Raw genomic sequence first — 12,221 nt, 5'->3', positions numbered from 1 at the left:
TCTACACAGCAAACTCACAGAATGACAATAACTTTAAATAGCACTCTGACCCCAGAATCATCCCTTAAATCATTCTGGTCTGGCTGAAAAGCCCATGAGAGCATTTCAGGCATGGAAAGCCAAGACACTATGGCAAAAAAAAAAGAAAGAAAAAAAGTCCTACATTGTGGGGAGCAACTCGGACTAGACTAAGTTACTGGAATTAAGACTTATTCTATGCATCTGCTCTCCCACAATATGGCGCTGGGAGAGGAGTAAACAGTTTCTACGCAGCTGCCTCTCACCAACTTGAGTGATGACCTGCAGGAGCTGATCCTGCTCCTGATTGGAGGAGAGCAGCATACTCGGCGTGTGGGTAGCAGAGTTGGGATTGGTGGAAGAGGACTATAAAGGAGGAGAGAGACAACATGCACCAGAAACACCTGAGGAACATCTGAGCAGCCCCCGAGAGAGCCGGCCGGCGGTATGCCGCTCCCCCGCGGAAGTGGGGAAAGTGGCAGGGGGCACCACCCTTCCACGGAGGTGGAAGGACGGCAGCCAACCCGGGAAGAACCAGCAGCAAACCCGGGGAGGGCCGAGCAGACAAAAGAACAGCGCAGGGTCCTGTGTCGTTCCTCCACGAAGAGGGGGAGCGACACTACATGAAGGATCTCTGTGAGAGGGACCCCATTGGAAAGAAGTGGCCATCAAAGAAAAGGATGTACGTTCTGAAGTGAAGAGAGAACTTGTGCTTTGCTTATGGCCTTGTCTAAATACTGATGATTATGGATTCAAAAGTGTTCCTATAGCCTGGCAGCTCATGTCAAGAGCCTTGGGTGGTCACTGACATCATCCATAAGAGTGCTAACTGTTAAATTAACAACAGGAGTTATTGTGCACTTACTTCTCATGTAGAACCTCTGTCCTCAATGAGTTGCATTATGAGAATTAACCATAAAACTTGTTCTCAAACAGTTTTGTGGTGTGTGTGCGTTGGGGAAATTGCTGAAATCTTTACTTAGTATAGAGTTGGTCTTCTGTGTATAAAGTTAATTGAAAATGAATCTTAATGGAAAATGGGATTGCGAATGGGAGAGGGAGGAAGAAGTGTGTGGGATTAGGGGTTGGAGGGAGGGTATGGTGGGAAGAATCACTATATTCCTGAAGTTGTACTTATGAAATCTGTACTCATTAAGTAAAAGGCTTCTTTGAGAAAAAAAAAAAAAAGACGAAAAGAAAGTCAATGGCTGCCACTGGTGAAAGTGAGACAAGTCTGCTTTGACCAGCTCCTGATCATAATATTTATATTTTTATAGATAGTTTATAAGCCCTATCCTTCACACAAAATTAAAGAGGATAATAGAAAAATAAATACACTAGATGCACTTAGCTCCAGTACCACTGTAATCCTTGGTTTATAATCAGACTTCAAAACTAAAATTTGATAATAACATAATTGGTAACGTTTTTCAAGATATCAAAAGCCCTTACTCTGATGCAGTGTTGACAAGATTACCTCATGTGGTACCACATGGTGTGTGTTAAATACATTTATAGCTAGAGAAATCATTGATTCTACATATTCCTATAAGTTCTCTAAACCAGTATTTCTGAGGACATCAACTCAACCAATATGAATGTACTTAAATGACTGTTGCATGGAATTAACATTTCTGATTATATATTCATTTTGAAAAATTTAGAAAATATGTAAAAGAAAAAATAAATTTTTATTACCCCACACTTTAAAAACATGTTTTGACCTTTATACATAAGATGTATTTTATATAAAAGATACTTTTGTGTTCTATGAATTTACTTTTTATTTAATGTTATATTTTGGGGCCTGCACTGTGGCACAGCGGGAAAAGCTGCTGCCTGAAGTGCCAGCATCCCATATGGGTGCCGGTTCAAATCCCAGTTGCTCCTCTTCTGATCCAGCTCTCTGCTATGGCCCAGGAAAGCAGTAGAAGATGGCCCAAGTCCTTGGGCCCCTGAACCCACATGGAAGACATAGCAGAAGTTCCTGGCTCCTGGCTTTGGATCGGCGCAGCTCTGGCCATAGTGGCCAATCGGGGAGTGAACCAGTGGATGGAAGATCTCTCTCTCTCTCTCTCTCTCTCTCTCTCTCTCTGCCTCTGCTTCTCTATGTAACTCTGACTTTCAAATAAATAAATAAATCTTTTAAAAAGTTATATTGTGAGCCTTCTCTGTATCATTAAAATAGTCTAGAAACATCTTTTTAATGACTGCCCAATTCCACTATGGACATGTATAATAATTTATTTAATCTCTCCCTTACTAATTTGATTCATATTCTTGGTAGTATAAATAATACTGTAATGGACATTTTTACATGTCATATATACTTCATTTCTTATCATTTCTTATTTAATTGGCATTTCAAAGCTATGAATAATGTTAAAGCTCTTGATAAATATTCCACAGTACATTCTAGAACATTTTCATAAATATTTACTTAGTACCATGTGTTGCCGTATTAAAATGCAGCAGATGCAAGAACAAGAGAAAATAAAAGCCACATCTACAATTTTGAGTCTTTTGCTATAGGGCCACGTGTCTGGTCCCATGCCATAACTGTGCTTGGAGAACAAGAAGAAAATCACTGCCTTGTGAATTGCCAGGGACTTGCCCACATTCCCTCATGCCTCATGTTCCTCACATGCTTGGAATGAAGAATCACAATACTCCTACGTTTCAAGAGTGAAAGAAGGCAAAGCCAACATTCTATTACAAGAATTCTTTTTTAAAAAAGATTTTTATTTATTTATTTGACAGGTAGAGTTACAGACAGTGAGAGAGAGAGAGAGACAGAGAGAAAGGTATTCCTTCCGTTGGTTCACTCTCCAAATGGCCGCAACAGCTGGAGCTACGCCGATCCGAAGCCAGGAGCCAGGAGCTTCCTCCGGATCTCCCATGTGGGTGCAGGGGCCCAAGCACTTGGGCCATCCTGTAATGCTATCCCAGGCCACAGCAGAGAGCTGGACTGGAAGAGGAGCAACCAGGACTAGAACTGGCGCCCATATGGGATGCTGGCACTGCAGGTGGAGGATTAACCAAGTGAGCCACGGCGCCAGCCTCTACAAAATTCTTAATGGAAGAGAAAGAGTAGCAATCATAGTATAATGAAGAGCGGATATCAGTAAACAGTAGATTCGAAGTTATACAACCTAGTCCTGGTTTTTCCACTTACTATTGTGGAATTTTTGGCAATAACTTCACTTCTTTAAACCTCATCTGGAAGTTGGTCAAGTGTGACTAAATTGTTTCTAATAACCCTTTAACATCTAACATCTAACATTTAACATCTAATTATTCTAGTGATTCATGATTCAAGATTCCTTCAGGAGATTGTGAATCTTTGTTTCTGATGGTAGATCGTTTTCTATATGGCAATCTCCATCTTGTGAACTCAGTTTAATTTTTTGGTAACTGAAGTAACTGAGATACATAATCTTGCTTTCTAATTGAGATTTTTCTTTCCCTATTCCTCACCCTCCTTTTAAGTTCATATGAAAAGCTACCCCTGAAAAAAAGGCTTCACCATCTTAATTCAAGACTTGTTGGGTTTTCTTTCCTAGAATGCAGTTCTTTATCTTCATAACGCTTATTACCATTTCTAACATATACTTATATATATTTAGTTGTGTAGTGACTTCCCTAGTAGATTATTAGCTCCATAAAATCTAAAACCATATATGGATTTTTTTACTTCCCTATAACTAGTGCCTTGCAGTGCCTGGTTCATAATTGATATTCAGTATTTGCTAAATAAATATTAGTGGGGCCAGTACTGTGGCTCAGCAGGTTAAACGCCCTGGCCTGAAGCACTGGCATCCCATATGGGCGCCGGTTCTAGTCCCGGCTGCTCCTCTTCTGATCTAACTCTCTGCTATAGCCTGGGAAAGCAGTAGTCCATGGGACCCTGCACCCACGTGGGAGACCTGGAAGAAGCTCCTGGCTCCTGGCTTCGGATCGGCTCAGCTCTTTCCCTTGCAGCCATCTGGGGAGTGAACGAGTGGATGGAAGACCTCTTTCTCTGACTCTACCTAAGTGGGTGCCCTAAGTGGGAGCTTAACCCTCTACACCACAATATCCATCTCTCTTCTTTCTCCCTCTCCCTTTCAAATATGAAGGAAGGAAGGAAGAAGGTCAGGGAGGGAAAAAATAACTCAGATCAACCAAACAGAAGACAAGCATATGGCAGGCCACGGGGGAGGCTTGCATGCCCTCTCTAGGGGCACCATCCTCCTGCACTGGATGTGTTCACCAATACAGAAGCACTTGCACTAATTATTTAGGGATTTTTATAGAAGCCTCATTATGTAGGTGTGTCCAGTTAAATCACTGTTCTGGTGATTAAGTCGATCTCCAATCCCTCTCCCTTCTCCGCATTTGGGGAAGTATGACTAAAAGTTCCAACCTTCAAGTATGCCTTGGAATTTATGGTGACCAACCTCCCATCCAGAAACCATAGTCACAAGTAATTTATTATCATACAAGACATTTTCTCACTCCAGAGAGTCCAAAGATCTTAGAAAGTCCTGTGTCAGGAGCTTGGGGCTAACATACACTATTATGAGAAAAGATGTTGCTACTAATTACCTCTATCACTCAGGAAATTACAAAAATTTTAGAAGTTCTACAAGGTCCTTGTATGTCAGGAACTGTGAAAGAGATAAAATAAATATTTACTATTCCATTGGCACAATTAAAGAAGCTGGCCTACTAAGATATGTCTAAAAGTATCCTATCATTGGATGATTAATTCCCCAAATGCCCAAAACAGCCAGGATATAACTGCCTAAACCAGGCTCTGGGAACTCAATCCAAGTCTCCCACATAGGCAGCATGAATCAGTTACTTGAGTCATCACTGCTACCTCTAAGAGTTTTCACTGGAGCTGGAGTTACTTACTGAACCCAGATATACTCTTTGTTTATATCAGCTAGATTGGTAATGTGTTTATTTGAGATAATACATGCACCCATGATGCACAGTACAACATGACAATAATCTCACATGACACAATAGTGAAACATAGTCTTATCAAAGTAATAGAGGGCTGTATGAACGAAAAAAGTATTATTTGATTTTTTAGAAAATTTTATTTAAGGCATACAGATTTCACGCATTTCATATACAGAGATTCAGGAACATAGTGATTCTTCCTATCCTACCTTCCCTCCCGCCATGTTCTCGTCCTTCTTCCTCCTCTATTTCCTATTCCCACTCTTAATTTTTACAAAGATCTATTTTCAGTTTGCTTTATATTCATAAGATTAACACTACAGTAAGTAAAGACTTCAAAAAATAATATTATGAGAGGAAAAAAAACTACTATTCTTCAATAGCAGAGACAAGAGCTATAAACAATCATTGAATCTCAAAATGTCCTTTTCACTCCTATACATTATATTTTAGATACTCTATTAGTTACCACAGATCAGGGAAAACATGGTATTTGTATTTTGGGGACTGACTTATTTCACTAAGTATAATGGTTTCCAAGATATACTAATGTGGAATATTAGCACATTAACCACTATGCTAAATGTCCACCCACAAAAATGTTATTTAACTTACAGTTCTTGACACTTAACGTTGCCCAAAAGCTGGTATCTGAGCAAATGAATTATTAGAATCTTTCTACATAAGATATGAATGAAAAAAATCAAAACAGCTTCTTGCTAGAAAAAAATGAATTAGTTTATTGACAACTTTCTTATTCAGAAGTGGTTATTTTGGATTAGTGAAGACAAAAGCCAAATATAATGGCTGAATTCAAAGAAATTCTTTAGCTAAAAAACCAGCCTCCAAATTTAATTATTTGACTTCATCAGTGATTCACCTTTTTTGAACATCCACTGGTGCTGGGGCTATCTGAGATAAGACCATAAAAGCTCTCACTCTGTGAGATATAAAATCACTGAAAAAGCCTCTTGCTTACTAATGATCACAACCATCCATAATGCAAGTCACTTTGTGTTACATGCATTCAGAGAAGATGAAAATTTCTCTCCATAATAAGCTGGACCCTAGTTTATCAGAGCACATCAACAATTCACCATTTAAGGAAATTTGGAGAGGATGAACAAAACTTAAAAACCTTGGCCAATAATACTGAGACCAAAAGCTTATGAAATTTTCCATCAAACTTGGAAGAAGACTTTGTCTTTTCAGCATGCCTGGAACTTAACAGAAATATAAGGCAGGACATCGAGACTGTCACATGGCAGCTACTAATTGTTCCGATTAAAGTCTAACAAGCTTGCTTCCCTGCTGCTCAGAGAATGTCTCTGACTTTTGATCCTGACATCTGTGTCTTACAAGAATTTCACTCTGCTCTGACATTCCTTCTGATGTTGATCCAGGAATTAATGGATTGTGAAAAAGCTGGCAGGATATCATTTAAAAAATAGAATTCCTGGTGTACAAGTGATGAAAAGGTATCAGCATTCACATACTTTGTCTCTGATACCAACTCAGGTTTGGATGTTTGGGTTTGTTAATGCTAGTCCTAAAAAGAAATGAAAATAAAATTTATCTAAAAAGTTATCTTGACAAAATAAGGAGTTATTTCAATGTGTTTTCATCATGTAGAAGAAATATTTGTTTTTTAAAAACACTAAAACAAATTCCATATGTGATAATATGGGCTTAATTACTACTTTTAATATATACAATTGATTGCTTTTTAAAAGAAAGCTGGCATTTTTATACAATGCAAAATTCTGCTTTAAAAACCTAAGGCTTTTTAAAATGACTTGAAACTTGCCCTGATAGTACCTATGCCATCTCCCTAATAATTTGCAATGTTTTTGGAGACACAGGAACCTAGTCAACTATTGATCAAAAGGAGAACTTTAAAGGAAGTATCTCTAATTTTTAATATAAAAAGTTTAAATTGAATCTGTCTGAAGACGTACTTTAAATCAAGGACTTCTCTCCGGGGTTGAAATTTTACACATCAGAAGACACTGCCTTGCGTTCATGGTTCTGAGTAATTACTAGATGCCAGTGGATAACTTAAACACAGCTTAGATTCATTGACATCAATGTGTGACAAGCGTTACAGAACATATTTAGTAATTTTAAAAGAAAAGGTAAAAGGATTTTTGAAAAATCAGGGAAAAGTGCCATAATGGCAACAATATAAATTTTTTAGAGTAAGGAAAGATCTTTTTTATGTCATAATGAAATTCAACAAGTTAAAAGGGAACACAAGTCAATTTAATTGTTAGATCTATAATTAATGTAAGAATTAATAAGGCAAGATATTTTATTCATCTATTCAAGCAAACATCTAATTTTTACATTAAAACAGCATCATAGTTTTTAAAGTCAGAAATTTCTGATAATTTTGTTTAGATAGGTTGCATTGGTAATTTTTATATATCACCTGTTATTTTAAGAAATAAGGTGACAAGTTCATTAAAATAAAAATTATTGACAGGCTACCATTCGCTTCTAATACCTGGCCTATATTGTTTGGTTTTGTTAATGTCTCACGATATTTACTATTTAAAATTTTGTATTTTATCTTCTCATGACACTGAAAGCTCCCAAACCACTCAGAAACACATGAAATTTAGCATGTATTCCTAGAGTTTGAAATTGAGCAAAAAAAATCATCTATTATTTTTCACTTTATGTTTCTGTGTGGGAGCAAACTGTTGAAATCCTTACTTAATGTATGCTAAACTGATCTTCTGTATATTAAGATAATCGAAAATGAATCTTGATGTGAATGGAAGGGGAGAGGGAGTGGGAAAGGGGAGGGTTGTGGGTGGGAGGGACGGTATGGGGGGGAAGCCATTGTAATCCATAAGTCGTACTTTGGAAATTTATATTCATTAAATAAAAGATAAAAAAAAAAAAGAAAGAAAGAAACTGAGCACTACTTGCTCTTAGGAGAAAGAAAGTCTTGCTAAGCCCTAAGTCTCTTCCAATCGAGCTCACCTTACACATCCCCCATTAAACTACTGTCACACTTCACAATGTCAGATGATTGTCACGCTGCCTATTTAGACTATAAGCTCCTTATGGGCCAGGACCAAGCCTATCATGTTCATCATTATTTCCCTGGAATTATGGGATAATTAAAAAATGTCCAAAGAATAAATTAATTAATGTGACTTACTAGCTTATTTCTTGTTTCAATGGCTCCTTTTATTTGCCTTTTTATTATATGCTGCTTTAAGTATTCCTAAATAAGAGAAAGTTAAAACATATCTAATATATTTAATGTTAGTGAATTAAAATATGTGTTACTAATATTAAATAATACATCAATATAGATGTCAGTTACGTGCTTTATCTAAATGGCCATTTTATAAGTGTTGAATCTTCATCATATTGATTACTCCATTATAACTTGAATATTTTTAAAGTACCAAGTGTACTTAAAGAGATATCAAGCTTAGAAACAGTGATACTCAGCTCAGGAAAAAAGTGTCAACAAAATCCACAATTACCACCTGCACCTGGAATAGGTTTTTTGTTTGTTTGTTTGTTTTGTTTTTTTGACAGGCAGAGTGGACAGTGAGAGAGAGAGACAGAGAGAAAGGTCTTCCTTTGCCATTGGTTCACCCTCCAATGGCCGCCACGGCCAGTACGCTGCGGCCGGCATACCATGCTGATCCGAAGCCAGGAGCCAGGTACTTATCCTGGTCTCCCATGAGGTGCAGAGCCCAAGCATTTGGGCCATCCTCCACTGCACTCCCTGGCCACAGCAGAGAGCTGGCCTGGAAGAGGGGCAACCGGGACAGAATCCGGCGCTCTGACCGGGGCTAGAACCCGGTGCACCAGCGCCGCAAGGTGAAGGATTAGCCTAGTGAGCTGCGGCGCCGGCCTGGAATAGCTTTTTTAAAGTTTGTTGACACGTGTCATTTTCACCCCCTGCTCCTTTTTTCCTACCTATCATTTATAAAATCTTCAACCTTTGAATAAAAATATATTCAGAAGTAGTGCCCAAATGAAGAAACAAGACAAGAGAGGGGAAAGAAAAAGAGTAAAATGCAAGATGAAGCATTAAATCAAAACATTCTTGGCTATGTTAAGATAAATAAGACTGAAATTTGCAAAAGTTAAGACCAGGGTTTTAAAATATGTTGTATGTCAGTGGGATAAAAACAAGACAGATAGGAAAAAAAAGAAAAATGAGGTAACAAACTGGACAAGACACTGGTTTTAAATCCTTAAAAGATTCTGGGTCACCATCATCAGACTGTGTCAAAGCTAGCACATATTTAATGCCTCTCAGGGATTTTGTTTTCTTACAATATAAAATAATACTTAATTTTAAACAAATAATTTTTAGGTTCCAATTTGCTTCAGCTTGATATAGGTAAGGAAACACAGGGTCAGTGAAATTTGAAGCTTCCTCCACATCGCAACAGTGTCAAAAATCTCAAAGGGACTTTTGAAGCACCAGCCATGAAAAGATACAAGGCACTCGCACCATGAACCCAGGAGCCCTATATTCCAAGCCTGCACTTCAGTCACAAAACTGGTATAGTGGATACTGTGGCATTAATAGCCTCTACTGTGAGGCAAATGGAAATACAAAGCATCATCTTTGAAACATTCTTGCCAAAAACGTTTACCCTGAGTCTACCCAAGCCCTTATCTGAGGAGACCTGTATGGGTCCCTGGAGTTTTAAGAGGTCAGTGGACATAATTTAGGGGATCCATTTCTTTGGTTAGGGAAAAAGATGAAGCCTCTACTTACTATAAATTCTTATTAAAATTTGATATTTCCTTCCCCTACAATGGAGACATCAGATTAAAGTTAAGTTAGCAATATCTAAGACTTTTGTCAATAAAGGAATTTATGGGTATTTTCATAAAACATTATAATTATATGTATTTCTTCAAATATAGTTTACATTCAATTTTGAAATAGAAACAGGGTGGGAGGCGGTGCTTTTCCAACTGTTACTAAAAAAGTTACAAATAATAGAATCCTACATTACAAGGCTTCATAAAATATATTTTTGGGGGCCAGTGCAGTGGCTCACTTGGTTAATCCTTCGCCTGCAGTGCCGGCATCTCATAAGGGTGCCAGGTTCCAGTCCCAGCTGCCACTCTTCCAGTCCAACTCTCTGCTGTGGCCCGGGAGGGCAATGGAGAATGGTCCAAGTGCTTGGGCCCCTGCACTCCCATGGGAGACCAGGAAGAAGCACTGGGCTCCTGGCTTCGGATCGGTGCAGTGCCGGCCGTAGCGGCCATTTGGGGAGTGAACCAACAGAAGGAAGACCTTTCTCTCTGTCTCTCTCTCTCACTGTCTATAACTCTGTCAAAAAAATAAATTTTTATACTTACTTTGATGAAAGCAAGTATAGCAAGGCATACTTTGAGAAATTACCCTTCTGTGCCTCTTTCCTCAATTACACAATAGGATAATAATAGAACCTGCATAGGAGTGATAAAGGAGATAATTTACTATATAAAAATTCTTCAAACTATGGGTGGCACAGAAAAAGAAGCAATTCTGTTGTTACTAGAATCAAATATTATAAAGATGATATTATAAATATTATATTAAATAGTATTATGTAGGCTAATCCTCCACCTGCTGCGCCGGCACCCCGGGTTCTAGTTCCTGTTGGGGCACCGGTTCTGTTCTGGTTGCTCCTCTTCCAGTCCAGCTCTCTGTTGTGGCCCGGGAGTGCAGTGGAGGATGGCCCAAGTGCTTGGGCCTTGCACCCGCATGGGAGACCAGGAGGAAGCACCTGGCTCCTGGCTTCAGATCAGTGCACTGCACCGGCTGTAGCGGCCATTTGGGGGGTGAACCAATGGAAGGAAGACCTTTCTCTCTTTCTCTCTCTCTTACTAACTCTGCCTGTCAAAATAAAAATAAATAAATAGTGGCCGGCGCCACGGCTCACTAGGCTAATCCTCTGCCTTGCGGCGCCAGCACACCGGGTTCTAGTCCCGGTCGGGGCGCCAGATTCTGTCCCGGTTGCCCCTCTTCCAGGCCAGCCCTCTGCTGTGGCCCAGGAGTGCAGTGGAGGATGGCCCAAGTCCTTGGGCCCTGCACCCCATGGGAGACCAGGATAAGTACCTGGCTCCTGCCATCAGATCAGCGCAGTGTGCCGGCTGCGGTGGCCATGGGAGGGTGAACCAACGGCAAGGGAAGACCTTTCTCTCTGTCTCTCTCACTGTCCACTCTGCCTGTCAAAAAATAAATAAATAAATAAATAGTATTATGGTCAATTATGATTTTAAAATATGCAAAGAATAAAGCCAGACTTAGCAGAAGGCTGTTCCTGGGTGTTGTCATCTTTGTTTAATTCTTTATTCGCAACTGGAAATTATACCTCAAATAAGTGTCAGTTGAGTTATGTTGTCCTATCTAAAACTGGTAACCAAATGAGAACTACCTTCTTTCATTCACCCATTTTTATCAGCCCATCTGCATTACACACACAAATTCAATTCTTCTCCCTATTATCTTGGGAGAACAGCCCATTCTCCTGAAATTATAATATTGATCTTTTGCAAAATCAGTTTGCCCTCTTTTATTTGAATATTGGCATTTAGCATGGAAATATGCCTTACATATAATCCAATTTAAGAAACTCTTCCCTGACCATTCAGCTCTGTTTTTCTACTCTGCTTAACTAAACACTCTCTTAGAAAGTTACCTAGACTTCTTTCTTTTTTTTAACGCACTTCTTACAACTCATTCAAATCAGGTTCTCAGCCCCACCACAACACCCAATAGGTTCTTATTAAGGTCATTAGTGACCAGCAACAAATCAAAGCCAAGGTAATTCCCTACTATCTTCCCATACTAATCCCAAGCAAAATTTTACATACTTCCTAATTCCCCCCTGGTGATCACAACCATTTCCGCATTTTAAAATTTTATCTATATGTTAATAGTTTCCAAACTTGTATCTCTCACTTCTATCTCTTCTCTGTCTATCCAATTTCCTACTCAGCACCTTTTGCTGACTATCTAATAGCACATACCCCTTTCATCACCCTATTCCTCATTCCAGTAGAGGAGGCCAATAATTGGGGCTTGAGCCAAAGAAGTAGGATAATTTTCCATTTTTGTCTTTCCCTCACAATCAAAGTCCAAATCAATAGTATATTCTTTCTTGTCTATTTGCAAAGTATATCCTGAGTCTTATAATTCCTCATAATTCTGACAACATGACCTATGCAAACCAACCTCTGCCTAGATACTTCAGCAGCCTCATAAGTAG

General features: G+C 38.9%; 1 protein-coding gene across 22 annotated transcripts in view; it reads right to left on the bottom strand.

Moving 5' to 3' along the window:
• DCDC1 (doublecortin domain containing 1) overlaps positions 1 to 12,221 on the bottom strand; it is a 557,706-nt gene that overhangs the window by 378,485 nt on the left and 167,000 nt on the right. The gene's annotated exons all lie outside the window — the stretch shown is intronic.

The sequence above is a fragment of the Oryctolagus cuniculus genome, chromosome 1 (assembly GCF_964237555.1).
Source record: "Oryctolagus cuniculus chromosome 1, mOryCun1.1, whole genome shotgun sequence".
Classification (NCBI taxonomy): Eukaryota; Metazoa; Chordata; class Mammalia; order Lagomorpha; family Leporidae; genus Oryctolagus; species Oryctolagus cuniculus.
This window is presented reverse-complemented; position numbering and strand designations above follow the sequence as displayed.